General features: G+C 42.7%; 1 protein-coding gene across 37 annotated transcripts in view; it reads left to right on the forward strand.

Annotated features, from left to right (window-relative positions):
- Positions 1-17,002, forward strand: part of ZBTB20 (zinc finger and BTB domain containing 20) — a 522,330-nt gene that overhangs the window by 460,342 nt on the left and 44,986 nt on the right. For 35 of the 37 annotated variants that reach the window (XM_038181943.2, XM_027462833.3, XM_072044152.1 and 32 more), the window contains 2 exons: positions 3,836-3,932; positions 11,473-11,660. The gene's annotated coding sequence lies outside the window, so the exon portion shown is untranslated. Of the gene's footprint in view, positions 1-3,835; positions 3,934-4,379; positions 4,457-11,472; positions 11,661-17,002 lie in introns of those variants that run through there. The other 2 variants (XM_038181960.2, XR_005267038.2) reach the window with 2 other exon arrangements.

A 17,002-nucleotide genomic window follows, 5' to 3' on the forward strand; every position in this document is an offset into this window, starting at 1 on the left:
AAGATCAGAGTCAGGCCAATGCTTGCTTGTGTGTGTTTTAAGTAATAGGATATGACAGACCGCATCAGATCAATGGTGCTGATTAATGAACGGCTCCGGAAAGGTGGCAAACGAGATGAAAGGGTCAAGACACAAATTTCAGGAGGGAGGAGGAGGAGGGCCAGTACATCAGAATATGGAGTTATGGTTTGGGAGCCCATTAATCATCAGCATTATTATGTAAAGTACCACATTTTCTGCTGACTTTATGCCCACTGTGTCTCCACTGAAGCCACTATAGAAATTGACCTGAAGTGTACATCCTAAATCAAAATCTGTAGTACATCACTGCTATCATAAAACGGACCTTCCTTAATAAAAGCAGTAATACAATTAATGTTTCTTACACCCTCTAAATTACCAGATAAAGCTTGAGAAGAGCAAGGTGGAATAAATGTGAGGTTATATAAAATGCCTGAGTTAGTATCGTTAGTGGGAATATTTAAGTAATAGCAGTCTGCATTTCTGGAATGCATTCATCCAGAAAGCTTATCCTCCAAGATCTTAATTAAGAACACAGTACCTCATGGAGCAGGGATGTTAATGTTTTCCTTTTCTCAATAGAGGAGCCCAGGTAGATAGGGGAAAAGTGACTTAACCCAGTGCCACACATCAAATTCACCTGCTGTCCTGCATGTCTCTATTTTTGCCCATTCTTCTCGTGGTCAAAAAACTCATTTTCCTCTATTTTTTTGTCTAGCTAGATAAAAACTTTCAGGAATTTTTGGGGTGTTTCCTTCTCTGTGGTGCTCTGCGTGTCTTCTGAAGCACCACCAGCTTTGTAGACGTTTTGTACTTAAAACCTACCTGCCAACTGTTGATGATCTCAGTGCTTTACATGCATCACGCTGGAGGAAAAGAGATGTATCTTCCAAAGCCCTAGCAAAAAAGATGGAGAAAAATGGAAATATTCTAAGCGCAGATTTCCACGGGGGTTTTAGTGCACAGATTTTGTAGAAGACTTTGAACAGCCCATCTCTAACAACTTGTTTCCCTGACCTTTGATGTGAAGCCAGATTGAGTGCTAGGCAGCGCTATGACAGAGAGCCACTTGGATTGGAATCCCAGAGATTGGAAGAGCAATAAATGACACACACAAAGAGAGAGGTGACAAAATATGCAGGATTAGTACATTCAGTTCTTAGACTTCTCTTGTGTGAAATTAGGAGTGAAGTGAGCAGGAGTTTTGCCGAAGTAAAGACTAAAGACCCGATCCTGTGATTTTCTGCTTCTGGTACAAGTTAAAAATGCATGGCGACTGAAGTACTGGGCACTCTTCAAGGCATGCAGGATGAATGCCTGAAAAAGACGAGGAACAGCCAGACAAAAGACAGATGTGTTCAAAGTGGATAAAAGAAGGGAGGTCAGCATTAACAGAATAGGTGGGGCGCACACAGAAGTGGAAAGGAGAGTTTGAAAGTAAGCCACACTGCGTGTTAGCAAGGACTTCAATCTGCAGAATCGCTGGGCATTATTGCACTTCTGAAATTCAACCCTTCGCGCTGGTCAAAGGTGTCACTGTTCTGTGCAGTTCTTTTGAGCTAACCTGATGCTGGCATATGGTTCCACTCCAAACTCCAGTGAAAGTCAGAGGTTCAGGCTGAGTTGAGGATTTTTTTTTCTATTTAAATTTTCACAATCTGCAATTCAAAGTAGGCCTCTAGAAGGCAGAGCCCACAAAAACTGGATTCAAAGAAGATGGTTTTTGAGCCCCTGTGAAGTGCAGTTGATAGATTTTGTGTAGCCTGTTGAAATGAGTATGTAGCATATATCCCAGTCTCCAGTAAGCGTCATCATTACAAAATGTGTAAATTGAACATAAAACTGAATGTATATTTTGTGAAGCACATTATTCCAATGTCATCTAAAATCCTTCATTGTGTCTGCTGGCACTCATTCCAGTGTTCCTGCTGCACTAACAGTGGGGTTTTCTTTATTGTGTTGCATTTACAGACATAAATTCCAACTTGCACAGTGACATTAACTACCTGTGAAATAACAATTACATCTCTTATCATTTTTTGTTCACCTCCTTGATTTCTTTGATAAAGCAAATATTTGCTTTTCTTGTCGGATCAGAGCAGGCAAAATTATTTATTCATGGAAACAGCACCATTGGCTTCACTGTGGGTAGGACTGAATATGCTGATGTCCCAGGAGTTCTTTGCATAAGTGAAGTAAGCAGGATTTAATTCTGTCTCTGGATGTTAACTTCAGACACATTTCCAACATCCACAACAAGCCACCCAAAGATCATACAAAGTTAGCAAAGGAGGAGCTCTGTTAGTCTAGCGAAGGATTCAAGTCCCCCAAAAATGTAAATACTCCCAAAAACTTAGGTCTGGGTGGTGAAATCACCCTCTAATAAATACTGGAGCTGAGGTTTCTCTTTGGATCCACTTCTGTGTCAGTCCATTGAGCCCAACTCCCTCTTGAGCTCGGTACGTTTCATACATAAAGCTGCTGCTGAGCTCCCTCTTTCCCGAAGGGCTGACAATAAGCTGTTTCACTGGCCTCACTGCAGTCGACCTGGTGGCCGATGGGAGATAAGTGGGGTTTCTGCTTTGATGTGAGCCGTCATTTTTGTGATGCAAAGACAGCAAAAGAGGCGAAGGAGGTTTTTTGGTTTGTTTTTTTTTTTTCCTTCCTTTTCCTGCCTTTTAGTTCTAAGGAAGTGTTTGTTGCTGCTCTGAACAGGACTAGCCTTGTTGTTCTGATGAGATGCATTTTGGTGCCAAGTTTGTGCTAGCTCTCCATCACTTCTCCGTGCTCATGCCGTCAGAGTGAGCAACTTCTCAGAATAAATCCTACTGATAGCCTTTTGCTGGCTCATCCTCTCTGTCCCAACTTCACCAGAATAGGTTGCACGGGTCCTGCACCTGGGGCGCAATAACCCCAAGCAGAACTACAGGCTGGGAGAGGAATGGTTGGAGAGCTGCCAGGCAGAGAAGGACCTGGGAGTGATGGTGGACAGTCGGCTGAATATGAGCCAGCAGTGTGCTCAGGTGCCCAAGAAGGCCAACGGCATCCTGGCTTGTATCAGAAACAGCGTGACCAGCAGGGCTAGGGAGGTGATTGTCCCCCTGTACTCGGCTCTGGTGAGGCCGCACCTCGAGTACTGTGTTCAGTTTTGGGCCCCTCGCTACAAGAAGGACATCGAGGTGCTTGAGTGGGTCCAGAGAAGGGCGACAAAGCTGGTGAGGGGCCTGAAGAACAAGTCCTACGAGGAGCGGCTGAAGGAGCTGGGCTTGTTCAGCCTGGAGAAGAGGAGGCTCAGGGGCGACCTTATCGCTCTCTACAGATACCTTAAAGGAGGCTGTAGCGAGGTGGGGGTTGGCCTGTTCTCTCACGTGCCTGGTGACAGGACGAGGGGGAATGGGCTTAAGTTGCACCAGGGGAGTTTTAGGTTGGATCTTAGGAAGAACTTCTTTACTGAAAGGGTTGTTAGACACTGGAACAGGCTGCCCAGGGAGGTGGTGGAGTCACCATCCCTGGAAGTCTTTAAAAGACGTTTAGATGTAGAGCTTAGGGATATGGTTTAGTGGGGACTGTTAGTGTTCGGTCAGAGGTTGGAGTCGATGATCTTGAGGTCTCTTCCAACCTAGAAAGTTTGATTCTGTGATTCCGGGACCGATTCTGTTGTCATTTACAGATGGGGCTGGGGAGATTGAACCAGGCTCCAGCCAGCTGTACTGACAGTGGAGAATGCCAGTTAGCATTGCAGCAAGTTTTCTTGCTCTTGGTAAATAATTATTATTTCCCCCCTGACCTTTCCTTTTGGTTCTTTCTGGTACAGACACAGCCTCTCTCTGTTCCCTGCCCCAATGAACGTCTGCACTAGGTCCAAGGCTTGGAGTAATTTACCTGAAGAGTGATACCATTTGGAAACCACTGTAAGTATATTTTATCTCTTATAAAAGACTGCTTGTTTCAGCAAAAAAAAAAAAAAAGGACATATTTAAAAAACAAAAACAAACTGCAGCACCTGTGAGCATTACTGATGAGTGTAAGCTAAGTTTTGCTTTTGAAACTTACAAGGAAATATGTGGGCAAAAAAATATGTCAATAAAAAGCTGTTAAATATTTAAGTCGTAGCCTCACAGCGTAGTTCAGCCATGGCTGGTTTGATGTGCTTGTGTCTTTTCGTTTGGCAGGTTCTCCCTGCTCCCTGCTCTAGTTCGTGCTGTTGTAGTCGATTCATCCATGTTTGTCTTCAGAGTGTTTATCTTCTTTTTTATTCTTATTACTTTTTAATGAGACACCTTTCCTCTCGCTGGTGTTTCATGCAATGCAGATTGAATTTACTGCAAGTCCTTAAGGGTTTAATCTGTTCTTTCCAGGCCTCGAGTCATCTCTAATTTGGACAGAAGTTACTTTAGGCCATTACAATTTGGTAAATTTTGGCTGGATTACATAGGTAAAGTTGCCTGAGATTCTAAGACAATTTTGACTTTGCATTGTGGTTCTATTATGCTCTGAAACGATCAATTGTGTGTTATTTGCACCGCTTTTTTTTCCCCGTAGATCTCATAGTTTTGATTTATGATCAATTCTCAGTTCTTGCCAGTATTGTGGCAGTGTTGCTGTAGCCAAGATGCTCTGAGGTTGTAAGCGAGGCAGGTTTCATAGGCAGGGAGTAACTTTTATGAGGTTTGTGGTTTAGATGGAAAAAATGGACAAATTTGGGGGCATATCAGCCCCATTTCAGGTCTGAAACAGACCCAGCGAATTTCAGTCTAAGTTGAACTTAATCTCTGAGTTTAACTTGATTATGTTAATCAGTCTCCTGTAAGGGATTTTGGAGTTTATTTTACTTTTCTGCGTTGATTAAATTTTCCAAGCTTTTATTGCACAAGAACATTGGGCCTCTCTTGTCAGCTCTCCATGCCTCCCATTCTTGTTCTGCAGTATTCTGCTGGGATTTCTCTTTCATATTACATTTTATGGCGATGTTTTCAGGAGTTTGTGTTTTCTATTGTATGATACAAACTTGCAATCAGAGATTTTAAACAAACTGCCACTCATGTAGCTGTAACAGCATGAAGATCAATGTGGCTGCAAAATCATCAGAGAAGCTGTGTGAATATTCAGGCAGTCAGCCTGTGCAGGACTTCTTACTACTGAAGCAACACTTCTGGCAGGAAAACTGGAATGGCTTAGGGTTTTTTTTTAAAGCAAGCTTGTCTCAGGAAGCTCCACCTGTGGCTCCAAAATTCAGTGTGCCCTGAATTTTGAGGTGAGGGCTCTGAGCAGATTTAAGTGCTTTTTGCTGTTGTGTTTTGTTTGGTTTTGTTTGTTGTCATGGTTTGTTTTGTGGGTTTTTTGTTTTGTTTTGTTTTTTTATTCAGTGATTATACTCATCTCTCTCTTTCACTTTGTCAGTTTCTAAATATGTATTGTCAATGTCACGTCTGGAAGAGACACAACACTGGCAGTGATAAGCTCTGCTATCAGGAGCTGTGTTAGTCGCATACAGGCAGAGGAAGAATGTGCAGCACAGCACTGGGAAAAAATACTGCTTAAAACCAGACATGAATTGTTTTCACACCCTTGTATTTTTAGGGTCCAAGAAGCCATTTTTTTTAATTATATACAGTCTGTGTGGGTTACTAAGGTTACAGACAAACTGTTCACTAGTGAGTTAAGTACAGTGCTTGGGCAGTACAGGCAACCAGAGGGCAATTACTAGAAGGTGATGCAGTATCAGCTAGGAAGAAAAATAACACCTGGAACATGGATGGGCAAACTCAACCAGCAGCAGCACTCCTAACATCAGCAACCCTGTGGCATGTTCCCTCCATGCTGCTTAGTATGCGATGAACAAAGGTCTGGTTGGTGACCCAGCCCTCCCTGTATTCAGAGGCTGAAAACTGCCTCATTATTGTTCATTATGTAGTATTATTCTTGTACAGTCACAGTATCATAGCTTCCCCTGAGAGCCAGGATACTGCTGTGGGTTCTGTGCAGCAACACAGGATCTAAGACCTGAGCTGGTTTGTTCGTTGCTAACCTGCTCTCTCCACAGGACAAAGAGCTGCTCCTTCCCTAAAGGTGTGTTCAAGCATTTGTGGTAGCTGCCCTGTGAAAAGTAGTGGAAGCTCAACAACATACATCACCTGGTTTTGACAGAGACCTGATCTGGGGGGGGTTCAGCTGTAAGAACTTGCTAACCCATCAAGGGGAAATTCATTCCAAACTCAAGCATTGGCTGCAGGGGAGATGTATGCAAATAAATGATGTGTGGAGAGCAAGTGGAGGACTGGGGGCAGGAAGGCCAAATGCATTAGTGGCAGCAAGAAAGGGTAAAGGTAGCAGGAGTTTGAAAGGCTCAGTGGTAGGAATTAGTTTCTAGATAGCTCTCAACATTAGGACATCCAAAATATTACCTGTTCTGCCTTCCAGTTAAATAGAAAGGGGTCTATCCTACTTTGTGTCCAGTGCAATCACTGCAGTAGCTGCAATATTGTGAATTGTCCACAATTTAGTGTGTTAGACACGAGACCTTAGCGTGTGATACTGTAGGGTTGAGGTAGATGGAAAGGAGGGAATGCCTCACTGCAATGAAGATAGTGACAGAGGACTTTGAGGAAACAGAAAGAAAAAGCTGGTAGGGATTGTAGGTCCTGTTTTACACTAATACACACAGTTCTGTTCAGGGATGACAATGGATGTAGTTAGGTTGATATTAGGTATTGGAGAGTGTGCAGTCAAGAAAGAGAACGTATTTTAAGTGGTGTAAATGAACATAACGAGAATTAACACAACACACACAAAGGAACGCTGAAAATGAATACCAACAAATAAACATGACTGCACATAGGACACGTCATTTAAAAAAGATGAGTAAGTAGGATGGTTAGAACTCAACTGGATAAATTTCTTTTAAATCAGTACTAAGTATGAATTCTGTAGTGACCCTCAAGACTCAGATTAGCTTGGAAAAGCCAGTGTTTTTTCTGTCCCCAACTTCTGTGAGTCTGTCCATCAGGTTCATACAAAGAAGTACCTTCTCTTTGCTATATTGGCCTTCTGCTGACCTTCACAAGAAGCAAAGATGATGAAGATAGTCCTCTGATAGTTTCAAGAGTGCGTGCAGTATTTGGAAGGGCTTGTAATGCAGTGCAAGTGAGTGTGGAGAAGGAGCTCAGAGAGATAACTGGGGATCAGACTGGACCCAGCTGCTCCAAGGGCAAATTCCCAAGTCTTCTACAAATATCTTGCAACTTTTATTGACTGTAGCAATAATAGCAAACTTCTTCTTTTCAGGATTAGTCTGTAGAGGAAAACTTACTCACATGAACTACAGTAACAAGGTAGACTGACCTCCACAATTGAAATAATCAGTCCAGGTTTGCAATCAATGAAGTCCAGGCATAGTACATAAGTAGCTATACTTTGGGAAGGCTCCACAATCAATATTTATTACTTGCTTCATTTTCACTCTCACCCCTGTGCCTTTTCTTTTCTTTTCTTTTCTTTTCTTTTCTTTTCTTTTCTTTTCTTTTCTTTTCTTTTCTTTTCTTTTCTTTTCTTTTCTTTTCTTTTCTTTTCTTTTCTTTTCTTTTCTTTTCTTTTCTTTTCTTTTCTTTTCTTTTCTTTTCTTTTCTTTTCTTTTCTTTTCTTTTCTTTTCTTTTTTCTTTTCTTTTCTTTTCTCCTCTCCTCTCCTCTCCTCTCCTCTCCTCTCCTCTCCTCTCCTCTCCTCTCCTCTCCTCTCCTCTCCTCTCCTCTCCTCTCCTCTCCTCTCCTCTCCTCTCCTCTCCTCTCCTCTCCTCTCCTCTCCTCTCCTCTCCTCTCCTCTCCTCTCCTCTCCTCTCCTCTCCTCTCCTCTCCTCTCCTCTCCTCTCCTCTCCTCTCCTCTCTTTTTTCTTTACTTTGAAATAGCTAAGACCATTCTTCCACAGTTAGTGTCCACAGTTAGTGTCCCATTTTATGTTCTAGAACATAGAGATTTATTAGAGAGCTCACTGATGGAAGTGTTCATAGAAGAACTATGCAATCAGAGAAGAAATTAGGTTGGAAGGGTCCTCTGGAGGTCTCTAGTCCAATTCCCTGCTCAGGTCAGGGCTGACTTCCAAGCTGGATCAGGTTACTCAGGGCCTTGTTCAATTAAGTTTTGAAAATCTCCAAGGATGGAGATGCTACAACCTGTCTTGTCAGTCTGATCCAGCGCTTAACAACTCTCCTTGTGAAGAATATAGCGATAAGATAGCAATATACATAGACTGTGTACGTGAATGTGTGAATATTTAAGTAGAATATATAGGTGGAGATCATAGCAATAGGAGGTTTTTATATAGGAGAAAGAGTAGAACAAAAGATCGCAATATACTTAGAGCAATAGGAGCATGTTTCTGGTTTGGCCCATTGTCCGTAACTGACAACAGCGGTCTGATGTTGCAGACTGGAAAAGAAGAACCTCGTTTGAGTTTCTTCATAGGCTGTTTCCCGTCCTCAGACTTCCTTACGTGGAAGTTTGTGTTCATTTCAGGTAGTACTGAGGTACAGGGCATGTACAAACAGTGTAAGAGAAATGGAGAGCTGCTGTGGAAAGGTATTGCCTTTACTGCCAGTCAGTACCACTGCTTCTCTTCCCATCCAGGTGAGGACAAGTCTCCACACTGCAGGATGCTGATGTGGAAAAGTGACGATGCAGGAGCATCTCAATAATACAGCATCAGCCTGCAGAGCAAGGTAGAAAATACACAGGTTTGGAAAGGAAGAGTCAGGGGATGGTGTGCACAGCCTCATTGGTGTCACTACCTGTAGTTCAAGTATTTCTAACCTATTCCTCTAATGAGTTTTGGGAGGTAGACACAGGATCAGCCTGACCATGATGAAGTAAAGCTCAGCTTTGGTCCGTGCTTGGTCTAACAAAACACTCTGGATGTGCTAGCAACCAACAGGCAATGCTTGCTCAGACTGAGCCCCTACCCTGCAAATAACAGTACTGTCCAGCCCAGGGGAAGCAGCTTTATGTGTGGACAGAGCTAGAGTCAGAGGCCATACTCTGTTCAACTTCAGCTAACTTCGGGCTGAAATATGGGAGCTCAGCTTCTAGACACAACCAGAGTCTAACTGACTATGTATATCGTTTGCTGCCTGGACAAAAGCCATGCTATTTGAAAGCTTCTTGGGTAGCAATGCTGTAAAAAAAAGCACTGATTTATACACACTGCAGTATCCTGCACGTGCTGGGTGCACATGGAAAAGTCATGGGGTCAGGACATGCGACGTGTGAGGGCATACAATGGGAGTTACCAGAGTTAGTATGCCAAGGAGCTCCACAGACTGCTATGAACAAAACATATGCAGTCTGTGCACTTTAAATTATACATGCTCACGTGCAAGCTATACATCTCATGTATCCTCATCTATGCAGCAAGACGTGGATCGGATCGTGGTGACAGGATGGGGAACAGACTGAGGGATGCCAGAGCTTGTGGTGATGAGATGCTCTGTTTACTCTTCAGGAAAAATATGTTTTTAAATACTTTGATTTTTCCTTCTGTTTAATATAGAGTTCATTGGTTCAGCCCTTACCTATACCTTTACAACTTTAAGTAAGGTCCATTTTGTCATCTCCTATTTGTTTTAATTTAAATCCGATTAGACTTTGGCCTGGCTTATTTTGAGCATATTGATTATATATGTGGAGAAAGCAGCAGGCTGTGCCCTCAGTCCATGCCTCAGTGTGTCTGCTGTGGGGATTTTTAACCCCAATAACCCAAAAGAAACACATCTGGGCTACCAGCACTCTCAGGCTGAGCAGTGTTGCCCACCATCACCTTTGGTTCCCCTGAAAACCACCCCTGCAACACCCAAAAGCACTCCTTCTGGACAAGAGGGAGCATTTGGGGGAGTTTTGGCCTCTGCAGGGGGTGTTGTGCATCACTTTTTTTCCTTTTTTTTTAGGAAACTAAAAACTCCCCGCTTTTTCTTCACCTTGTGGGTTGTTAGTGGAAAGGGGAGAGCAGGAGGAGGAAAGGGGCGGGAGGGGGAAGGTCGTCGTGACTTGTTTTATTTCTTTTTGGCCCGTGTAACTTTTGTTTTCTTCTTCTCCCTCCCACACCCGCCGAAGCTTTCAGTCGTGGCCGAGGTGACACCTCCGAGGCCACGGCAGCCGGGCCGGGCCTGGGCGGCTGCTGCCCCCCGACGGCGACCGCCAGGAAATGGCGGCGGGGCCGGGCCCTGCCCCCGGCCGGGCGTGCCGCCCTTATATAACGCCTTTATGTAAGCGGCCCGGGCCTCTACTCGGCCCGGCGGGCGTCCCGCTGCCCCACGTTGTCCCTGTAAGGCAGGGTTGTCTCAAAATTGAGCCAGAAGCCCTGCCAGGTCTCAAAAATCACGTTTTTCAGTGTGTCGCCTGCAAGCTGTCCTAGGTGGACGCACACCCTGTGAGGAGCCCTTCCCATGCTGGCAATGGCTGCTGGCTTGTCCCTTCACACGTAGGACCTGTCTCCATCTCCATCGAGAGGAGCTCTGTCACCAGCATGGACCCAAACAAAAAGTGGTGGATGCTGGGCTGCACTACCATGGCTCCAGCAGCACCCTGTGCCAAATGTTTATCTGGGTGCTGTTGTCCCCATCCTAGGCCAGGGCAGTGGTGTCCCCTGGTAGAGGCTGTGGCTCAAGGTCCCCCCGGCAGCTGCCTGCCTCGAGGGAGCATCAGAAGTGTGGCTTTCAAGTCTAAAATAGAAAAGAAGCAAAGAGGAGATCCAGGTTCTTGCCTGCCTGTACAGAGGACCTGCTGTATGAGTCAAAGTCCATCAAGTCTCTTCTCTGTGCCTTGGTTTCCCCATTTGTGTAATGAGTAATCACTACTTGTTTTAATCCCTTGTGTATACAAAATGCCACAAGGTTCTGGGTAGGCAGAGGCATTGAGGATTCGCATGCATTGTGCATGTTCTCTGTTGTTTCAGGCTCCAAATCCTAGTGCTTTACTTAGATGACCTCTGCATATCAAAATTACTTCACTGCTTTTCTCTATGAGTCTTTGCCCTGATTTGTGTTGAACTGGAAACTTGCATATTTTTTGCTTTTCAGACAAATCTATTGCATTCCTGTATAACTTTCTGTTCAGAATGCTGCAGCCTTAGTTAATATTTGTCAAATGGAGCTTCGACTGTCTAAACCACTGGGACTAGTTTCATTTTATATGTCATCAGTAGGGGCAGAATGAGGAGCTTCGTTCTTGGCCTGTTTGCTGTAATACAGTCTCAGGGCCATTGCATCAGAGTCAAAACAAGGAGCAGCTTGTTTCCAAACAAGAAGCATGGAGGAGAGTCTTCTCTGCCTCCCTCCCTGTAAGGGAAAAGAGAGGAGAGAGGGAGGGTGAGGGGGGGGGGAAAGAAAGTTATCTTTAACAGATTCTAAAAATGCCTTTTCCCAAATATGCAGTCAGTCCCTTCAAAGGTCTCTTTGTTTATTTTCAGGAAGAAACCCAAGACAGCTGAAAACCAGAAGGCGTCTGAGGAGAATGAGATTACTCAGACGGGTGCATGCAGCGCCAAGCCGGGCCTTCCCTGCCTGAACCTTGAAGCTGTTCCGTCTCTGAGCCCGGCCCTCATCCACGCACCACATTCACCAACAAACCTGCACGCACACACAGGGTCATCTGATTGTGAGTACACCAACGCACTGCTGGGTTGCACCAGGGTTCTTGAAAAGATGTTCCTTACTGCAGAACAGGCTTTCCAGCCAGTTGGATGATCTTTCCATAATGGCACAAGCATGACTTCCTCGGGGTTTACCTTTTCCCTTTTTTGGAAATTACCCCTAAAACAGTGTTTTGCATTAGGGTCACAATAATGCAGCCAGCCGGGGGAAGATGAGAGCATGTTGGCTGTTCCTACTTCTTATGAAGTAAAAAGGGAAAACCCTCTGAGCGTGTCTGCTTCAAACTAGAACTGTAGTTACTCCTCTTCAGGTAGTCATATGCTTCTCATTACCCAAGCATATCTACTGGCAGGGAGTTTCAGCCTGTACTGTTTTCCAGTGGGAGAAAACAAGTGTCTGGCTCTAACATTCTGGCTTGTAAAGGATTTCCACCAAGACAGGGAAAAGTGCTTCTGTGGAGAGGTTCATATACAGCATGTGAGGGCTCTGGAAGATATTTGTAAACTTGTGTGCTTGTAGCAGCCTAAGACCCTTATTTTCAGTGCATTCACTTTCAGATTACTCAGCATGGGTTAATTTTTAAAGGACATTAACTTTTAAAGGACATAAGGACATGCAAAATTTTCAACCCCCCCCCCCAAAAAAAAAAAAAAAAAGAAAAAAAAAAGGAGAGAGAATGAGAAATGATTAAAACTATGCTTTAAAAAGTCAGCACTTACCCTGTCAAGTCTTCAAAACGACATCATTTCATACTGGTCCCTGCCTGAAAGTCTCTTGGATAGGAACACAGAGGGTGATGTCAATCTCATCATTCACTAGTTGTATAAAATATAGCTTACCTCTTTTGTGGTGGTTTTAGGATGTTGTAAACTTACAAAGGGGAAAAAAGGAGGAAGAAAGATGATGATGCCAGGTTTCAAGAGCTCAGAAGCCAACCAGACTTTGCAAAGGCCTATAAAAAAAATCAGGGCATGACAATAAAAAAAAATCATATTAAAAAGTATGTATATTCTTTTCTTTTCTTAATTTAAAAATCCTGCCTCAGGGCCAAACTTGGAAGCAGCTGGGTTATAGGGCTCATCACTATCAAAATCACTTTAGCTGCAATTCATTCCTGCTGGCTTCTGACTGTATTCATTATGAGCTTCTTCTAGAGATCTTGGTTTTAATAGAGCTGATAAAAACATTGGGGAGACTTTCCTAAATCTCACCTGGTGATTTGGGGAGAAGAAAGAGACGTGAAACAATTGAGCAGCAGGCAGCATGCTATTTAGTGTATGTAAGAATTCTCTTCAAATTGGAGATGTCAAACTCTTTGTTAAAACCGGGGTACAGTTTTGTCTTGTAATGTTTTCTGAAAACAAAAAGCTTGTGAAAAGATGCAAAAATGAGCAGAACAACAAGAAAAAAATAATCCTTATTTTCAAACAAAGAATCTCTTTATCCCATTCACAAAGATGAAAGAGTTCATTAGTAAATGGGATTTGAAACCTCACACTGATGTTTTTTGACAGTACAAATAGAAACCCATGAAAGCAACCTTAGGACAGAGGCCAGCAGGGATTGTAGGGAACTCAGAGAATGACCTCCTGCTTTTGCTTTCTGAGGTGGCCAAGTTCAGGGGTGAGGAATATTGGCAAAGGGCACCATGGGGAGGTGGAGCCTACAGCTTTTCATGCTCTACCTGTTCTGTGGACAGTCTTTTACACCCCAAAGGTTTTAATGTCCCCAAATCACCTTCACTCCTACTAAATTCACAGTACCAATATGAATGAAAAACTTAAAACCCAGAATAGATGCTCCTTTCACATGGAAGTTGGTTTTTCAGAAAATAAGTTTAATAATATTTTCAACATTAATACTCTCCTATTTCAGTAGATGTTGAAATTTAGTTCACCAAATACAGTTAGAGTCCTGCAAAAATTCAAGAAATGATAAAGCCTCTTGTGGTGTTGATCTCTGTTAGTTGATTCCTTGTGCTTTAAAACCAATGGAAAAACCTCCATTATTTATGCTGGGTTATAACCTTCATCAGGCTGTATTTGTTTGGGGCAGTATGCATATAATTAGTGTTTGGCACGCTCTTGCAAAATAGCAATGCCAGTTTCTCACACGAAGACAAAATAAGGCATGATGAATTTATGTCTGCATATTTACTACAGCTATCTACCACATTACATATTTGTGTTTTTTGTTTTTTTTTTTTTTAAATATTGCCTCAATTCCTTCTGCTAGAACACATTAATTGACCCAAGAGATGAGTATTTGTAGCTCCCAACATTTAAAAATGTGCTTCCCCGTCATTATAAACTCTTTCTCCTTACCTCTGTCCTCCCCTGCCTTTCCCCTCACAGTAGAGCCCCTTCCTTTGCCCTTCTCTTCCCCTCCTCTCAGAACTATGTTTCCACATCTCTTTTTTGCCCTCAGCTTTTGGACCTGTGATGATGTCTTCCTTCTTTGGACCAGCATCACCTCCTGTCCTTCTCCCTACCTTCTAAACACCACAGGATTGCTTCTCCTCCCTTGCCCAGACCACCATGCAGCCTCTACCCTTGTGACTGGGCAGATTATATTTCATTCTCAAGAGGGCATTTTTCATTCTGGTGGGGTAGGGTGATAAATACTCTATTTAGAAACTAGGATTAGGCAGGAAGTTTGAGAGGAATTGTCTCATGCAAAATATTAGAAACACCCTGAAAGAGTTAGCATGGAGGGTATTTCCATTCTTGGAAAAATGTACTGATGTACAGATGGCTCCATAAGCCCTCATTCATGTATCTGGAAAAAAGACTTGGATTTTATGGGCCACCTATTCAAATCAGTTTGAAATCTTCACTGACCATTTTGCATGCACAATCACTAGTGCTTGGCAGAAAACACCACCACATATTTATTATGAGAAATATTCATAAGCCAATTTACTTTAAAAAATCAGGGTGCTTTTGGAATGATTCACATCAAAATACTTTTTCCAAGCATAGGAAATAAAAGCTCCATGATAGCCATCTGCTTCTCGCCCGTAAAAGGCAGAGGTGAAGAAAGCCTAAGCAATAGTCTGAATGCCAGTCTTACTGAAATGAGTACCTAGTGGGGGGAAAAAAAACATCTGAGTGAAGTCATATGTGACATACAACTTAATTTAGGGCTTAATGTAGTATATTCTACCTGCTGCTTCTGGTGCTGCTTATTCACAATGAAACTGAATTGCTTCTGACTGTTCTAGGACTTTGGTTTTGAACATTATGATGTATTTCCAGTGCAGGTTTATCTTTGAAACAAAATCCAGAACTTAGGACACATTGTGTCCAGGTCTCATCTTTTTCAGTCTTGGAAAATGCGAGCTCATGCCATGCAATTGGAGAAAGAGGTTAGAGAAAGAGGTGCTTCCTGAGGTAACTGTTTTCATGTAGGGCTTGGCAAATAGAAAGCACCACTTTGAATTAATTTGGAATTAAATCATAGAGTGAGTTGATAGAGCTCCAAACACCTCTAGCTACTCAGCTGTCACAAACAGATGTAGCTGCTTACTCAGAAGAAAGGTGTTTGTGCAAAAAACTACAAAGCCGAGTATGGAGGCACAGGTTCTGGAAAGGTTACAGAGAAGCCAAGTAAAGTATGTGAGATTGGTGCTGTTTGCAACTTTCCACACACTTTTTTGTTTAGGGACAGAGGACGCATAAAGTTGGTAGTAGATTTGAAGGCTGAACTCCCTCAGGTAAAGCTTCTAAAGATTTTGCTAGGAGGAAAGGAAGTCATCAGGACTTTGCTCTCTATTTAAACTGATTTGGTCTGTATAGGCCACTTATTTCAGGAGGCCTTTAGAAAGCATATATCAGTATATATTTTTGCAAGTGCCAAGAGATAAGATAATTTTGGCAGAAACTTCCACAAGTGCTAAGAGATACAATCAGACAAAAACTTCATTCAGGCTCTGATGTATGCATCTTAACAGATGTGTCCAAACTTAAAGGAATCCCATGGGAAAAGCGCAGCTGAATCTCTTTGTCTCTATTGATAGTTAAAAGAGTTATTCTTAGACGTTGGATGGTCCATCTGTGTAGGAATTTGTTCCAGACAAGGGAAAAGTAACATCTTAGCAAAGAGTTTCCATGGGACTGGGAGGCAGGTTGGACAATTATTGGAAACACTGCTGGAGCAAATGTTGTGATTTTTAAAGAACACAGAATTCTTAGAGACCTCAGAACGTGATAGGGCATGAAAGTTGCAAAGAAAAGTGAGGCATGGATAACTTTTGAAAAATCCATGAAATAATCATTGGCAAGTTGTTGTGATGGGGAGGACTTTTATAAGTAATGTTTTAACAAGGGGCCAGAGAGTTCTTATATATTAAATACAATGCATTTTATAAGCACTTTTGGTAATGAACTAGATCTGAACTATTTGTCCATACATCCTCAAGTGATGTGGCTGACTTGGTCCAATTCCAGAGTTTTTAACTTTCACAGGATGGGAAATTAGAGGCTGGCTGTTTTCGTTTTCTAAATTCTGCTTTTTGTAGATTGTTAGCCTTCCAGCAAAATGGGGAAAGGCAGAGAGGGAACCTCAAGAGGTTCCTAAACTCCACAGAGCATTGAGAGTGGGTGTGAAACTCCAGCTTTTAATTTTCTTGCGCAGCTAGAGGGATCGTCCATTTCCTTCTCGTGAATCAACAGGTTTGATTTGCCCATGGCTAATGTAGAGACTAGATGGATCCTAAGGTGGTTTGGCCTCATCTTTATGTTTTAGGTTTCCTGTGTTCCTCTTTGAGGTTCTGTGGCAGGAAGAGAATGGTTATGTGCCCTTATGGTCTTCCCTCTTTGCCTCTGGAAATGTGTGATTATGATTCCCTAAGAACTGCTCTGGAGCTTTGAAACAATTTCTACTCTGAGGGGAGAAGGAGAGCCCTGATTCTACCAGTTTCCTTGTTTTCAGTGGCAGGCAGTACATTAATTGTCATTTCATCTGTATTTTTGCTAATCTAAGTGTTATCTATTGGTTAGCTAGAGCTGAGTATTTTTAGGTTGTTTTTGGTGACCTAAGAAAGGATGTATGTTTAGATAACCTATTGTAGACAATATAATAATGATGTGAGCCTTTTCTGAAGGAAGCTAAGCTGAAAGCAAGGACATCCATAGTTCTCAAATACTGATCTCACAAGAGGTAGCTATACATTTATCTTGCAGAACATGCAGAATTGTGCTTAGTAAACACTTTGCTTTTCAAGTCATAGGTGTTTTCTGCATCCTGTAGGTTTTTACTTCTGTTTGTATTATTATCAAAGAAGCATCAGGCAGGAATGACTTGTGTTTTCATTGAAGGAGATGTATGTTGTTTGAATTGTTTGCA

This window comes from Anas platyrhynchos, chromosome 1 (assembly GCF_047663525.1).
Source record: "Anas platyrhynchos isolate ZD024472 breed Pekin duck chromosome 1, IASCAAS_PekinDuck_T2T, whole genome shotgun sequence".
Lineage (NCBI taxonomy): Eukaryota > Metazoa > Chordata > Aves > Anseriformes > Anatidae > Anas > Anas platyrhynchos.